We start from the raw sequence: 5,398 nt of genomic DNA, 5'->3' as shown, positions 1-5,398 counted from the left end.
ACTTTGTTCTTATAAAGGGCCCTCCAATCAATATATATTATTTAATTTTTGTTTTTTATTATTTAGTTTCTTTATTTTCAAATTAACAAATCATATCAACTTGGATTTTTATTTATTTATTTATTTGTAGAGTTGAAAATATCAGAATATTATTTTTTAAAAAAATAATAAAAAATGATATTGCTTCATGCAACGAATATTTGAAATTTTTCATTCAGAAAAATATAAATTTTTATTTCATATTCATCATATGTTTTATTGTCAAAAATACATTTGAATAAATAGAGACTCGATATTCGAAATTCAATTGTGTTAAAAAATCTACACATGAGTGTTTTGTTAATGAACCTTATTGTTGTATACAACCATTCGTTTTATTTTTGCTATATAAATTCAAAACCAAAAAAAGTAAATTTCATTAATTTTAAAATTCAAGAGCATAAAAATACTCGGTATTTAAATTTGTTTGGCGCCAATACGACAAATAATTTAATTCTCATGTGTCTTAATATATATATATTGTTTTAATTTTTTTATTTAAATGCCGACCCTTATTATTTTTTTGTCGACGAAACCAATGTAGTAATCGAGTAAGATATATATCCTCGTCAGATCCAAAAGAAAAAAAAAACATATAAATTAGGTAGAAATAACGAAAAGAAAAAGAAAAAATGTTTAATGTAAATTATATATATACCTGGTGGGAAAAGCTTAACGAAATAGACGCATTCAGTGGCACGCACATATATTTTTCAGTGCACGAACCATAATCATTATCAACGGTGTCTGCTAGTCAATAAGAATATCTCAAACACGCACGAGTTAAGATCCAAGAGTTACGTATGACTGGATATGAACAAAAAATTACCATTTGAACATATATAATCTGATGAGAAAAATAACAAAAAATTCATTCGAAAATATAATCACATAAGCAGTTTGTCTTGTCATTTGAGAAAAATAAAAAAAAAAAAAGGACAATCAAATGAGTGAATGTATTTAAATTACGTGACGATGTTTATGTTATTTAAAAAAAAATAAAATACACTTGTCGCTTTTTTGATCAGTTTATGTGCAAAATCTATGCACTTGTTATTGTTGAAAAAAAGAAAATAAAATAGAGCCGCTGTGTGTTTGCGTGAATTGTACATTCAAGTATATATCTGTATTGATAAATCATGTGTGACATAAAGCTGTCCTGCTTGCATTTACCTTGATCCGTGTATGTTTGTTGTACCTGCTGACTGTTGGTTTGAAGAAGAAAAGACACTTGTATATATTTATACCGCCACATCATCACCAGTTTTGCCATTCTATATGTGGATGATGTCTCGTATTTCTGTATTGCATATACAAGTGACGGTTGTGTTTTTTTCTTTCTCGTGTACTCAGCAAAAATATACTGACAATATTCAAAACTCACCTGTTAACGGGCAACGAACTCAATGGGTGGTACTGACTAATAATAAAAGATGTTGTTTATATTCAAAATATATATTCAACGGGGTGAATATTTTAATGTCATGAATATTTTCCTATCACTCATTGTGCTTGTTGACAGACAGAATTTCTTTTTTCTATTTTTACTTTTACGCATTGATTTTTAAATTTTATTTTTCTATCATTTTCGTTTGGAAAAATTTGTATTTTTTTTTTTCGTCTAATGGAATACCGTGTACTTGAAAATATCTAGATGATGTTAGATTTAAAAAGACGAGAAATCGATGCTCATGTTAGAGAGAAAAATTTTTATCATGTTTATTTATTTATTCTATTTTTTTTGTGCATCCTACAGGCAAATTTGATCTTATATACAAGTTTATTTTAATAATCACAGAATAAATCTATAAATAAAAAATAAATATGTATGGATGATTAAATTTCAAATGAAAAAAATAAATAAACATGGAAAAAAAAAATCAAAGTTGGTAGGTTGTGTACAATGTAAATTTGCATAGGCTTGTGCATACTATAATGGATGTTTAAAAAATATTTGTGTAGCTTTGAAAAGAGGATAGTAAATTTTCAGAGAAGTACCTATTCTCATCTCCCTCGGGGTCCACCATGCTGAAGTTTATCGTCGCTAAAACTCGTTCGTTTATTCACAGCTGAGCAATACAATATGTGTCATCATAAAAGTAAAAATAAAAAAGCAAAAAAATTATATGAGTAGTCTTTTTTTACAATTAGTAGTCAAATTAAAAATAAATTTATTAAGATTTATAGACAATTTTTATTTTTTTACATTTGAGTCAGCCAAAAAGTTACATAGCTGCATGTATTATACGTACTGCAAAAATATTTCTAAGCATAAATTTCATGAAATTTTAATTCTAGCATTTAGACTACACTTAAATATTAATACCCTAAAAGTTTTAGAATTTAATTTCAATCATTTTCATTTTTTTTTTTTTGAATTTTAAAATTTGGCATGACCTGTAGATTCGTTTTCACATATTTTCTTTACACCAGAATTTCTCAAAGTATAGCTGCTTCATATATATATTTTTTTGCGACAGGAATAAAGTCGATATACCGCAATGCGTAACGGACGAACAAGTAAGACCTATACTGTGTTTCACCACTCGAGTAGTACAACGTTAATTTACAGTCGAGTTAAAATTACCGTGTATTTATATTGACTCGCTTGTATCAAAAACTTGTCGTGGAAAACTTGCACATCATGATCATATCCCTTTCAAGGGAATACCTCCATACATAGAAAAATAAAAAATTAACAAACACTTGGTTCTTTTTCTTAGCTATACGCATAAAATAACTTTGTAGAATTTTTTTCTTAATTTTATTGTCGTTTCAGAATTTCTAATTTTTATTTTAACCATCAATTATTAATTTACAAAATAAATTATTTTAAACACATATTATTAAATTATATCAACAAGCTTTTATTAATTGTAATTACAAGATTTTTTCTTTCTAATATAATAACAGTTGTTTTTCATATTTCTACTAAATTTTTATTGTTGGTTCGTTTTTTTTTCTGCTCTTGGTTTTTTTGTCTTTTATTTACATGGAAATTATTACTCATAAAAAATGCGTCACACGAACGTTAATTCGATATGTGTATAGCAGTTTGTTCTCGTATTTATTCATTTTTTAAAATTACGTTCTGTTCGTTCACCTGTCCACGTGGAAATAGCTCTAGATTCAGCAGGTGTGCACATACACACACATATACTTTTATTAAAAATAGGGGGGAAACACCAGTCATCATTGTGGTTTACCACAAACATTTCATGCTCGTAAAAAAAATAAAAAAAATTAGGTAATCATAATAAAAAAAAATAAAAAATGTATATATTTTCATTCTTCAACAGAAGATACATACAATTTTTTTATATTTAAAAATTCAAATAAATTTACACATACATTTTTATTCATATGAAAATACATAATGTATGTGTGCGGTCTAAAAATAATAAAAATTAAAAATTCAATAGCTTATAAAGCTCTTAAATTTTAACTTGATGCAGATTATATATTTTTTTTTTTAAATCATTGGATTAACATGAATTTATAAACAATAAAATTTCTAAAATTCATCAAATAATTTTTTGCGGTTTAAAAAAAATTATAAAGGTTTATATAGTCATAATAAAATAACTTGTCAATTTCGGCTAAATTCAAAAGACATATCCATTAATAAAAATGAAAAAAAAAATTTTAATAAAAATATATCTTACGTAATAACTATTGCCAGAAATATTAAATTTATCTTGGACACTAGTTCTTCAAAAGATAACCGGTATAAAAGCTATATATTAAAATTTTTTATATTTTAAAAATTGTCCCTTTCGAGTCACACGGTGAGTTATATTTTATTTACAAAACTAAAGATCAAGAGACATAACACTTTTTATGCGTATGAGCTGTGTCGATTTACAGTTATTCACGAATATCTGAGTGAGCTGAGAATGAAAAGTTTCAATGCATATAAAAATTCTTATGAACCTGTGAGGAAGTTTATAAAGATACATGTGTGTGTAGGAGATGAAAAAAAAAAAAAACAAAGAGAGATGATGGGCCTCAAAGTATACAAGATGAAAGAAAATGTTTTGGAATAAAAGAGGCCACTATGGCGACCTGCTGTGAGATATACTCACCGTTATATCAGCGCCCACGGTTGTACCACCTTGATTCAACCTGAATTTTACAATACATACGATCTTTGTACATGGTGTGTTTGTTTCTCTCGACTATGTATACCACACTCTATCTACATGTAATAACCACAACCAATAAACTCACCTTTGACCCTTTAGTTTCTGTTAAAGACCATGGTGCACTAACTATTATCGGCAGTCTTACTTTTTATTTTTTCTGTTTCTTTCACTTAAACCCCTTTGTCGATTATTCACTAACAAATAATTACTTGATCAGGCTAAAATCTCATACCTACCACAAACTCATATATTAATCACGTCATCAATTCTGAATTATAAAAAAACATTTGCTAAAACTTATTATTAAATTTATAAATAATTATTATATTTTTTTAATAATAATTTATTTATTTGTTAATTTATTTTTCGAGTAATTATATACCTGAGAATATATAAGGATATCTTTACAACGTACTTACATTTGTAATAATTCTTGCAATATATCGTTGTTTATGAGGAAAAAAAAATATAAATATATATAGTCAAACATTTAGGTATGAACTAACCATTTATATAAATGATCATTGGAAATTCCATAAAATTAGATTTTTTTTCTTTTATTATTTAAATCAATAATATATACTGTTAGAAATATATATTTATCGTTATAAACATTTGAAAAATGTGAAAAAAAAATTTGTTCAATTGATGATAATTCAGAACGAGTTTTTTTTTTTTTTTCTTTTTTCATTTGTGGTAGGTTAATGTTTATTAGATCATTTAAAAAGGTGCAAAATTAACTTTCTAACGATATATTATTATACGCATATATAATAACATGACATATTTATCACGGAATTTCATTTTAAAATATTTTTTTTATTCAAATTATTAATGCATTTTATTATCAAATAATAAATACAAACATAAAGTAAAATATTGTTTGTTATTTTTTAAATAGACAAATAAATTTATTCTAAGATTGAAAAAAAATACATAAATAAAAATTTATTGTTGACGTCTAATTCAATTGAAATTTCATGTCAATTTTTTGAACACATTGAGTTATGCTTCGCTAGTCCCAATTAACGCTATTTTCTTTTTAGATTTTATCAGTTAAATTTGACTTGATCAATAGCTGTATTTGATAACAAATAGAATAACCGAGGACATTACATTTTGTACAATTTGTAATGTCAAAAAAAAATTATAGTGACTATTGAATTTCCTACAAATTGAAGTTATTTTTTGTATTTTTTTTTTTTTTGTTTTTT

The sequence above is a fragment of the Aphidius gifuensis genome, linkage group LG2 (assembly GCF_014905175.1).
Source record: "Aphidius gifuensis isolate YNYX2018 linkage group LG2, ASM1490517v1, whole genome shotgun sequence".
In the NCBI taxonomy this organism is placed as follows: domain Eukaryota; kingdom Metazoa; phylum Arthropoda; class Insecta; order Hymenoptera; family Braconidae; genus Aphidius; species Aphidius gifuensis.
The sequence above is the reverse complement of the archived record's forward strand: the minus strand, read 5'-3'. Positions refer to the sequence as shown.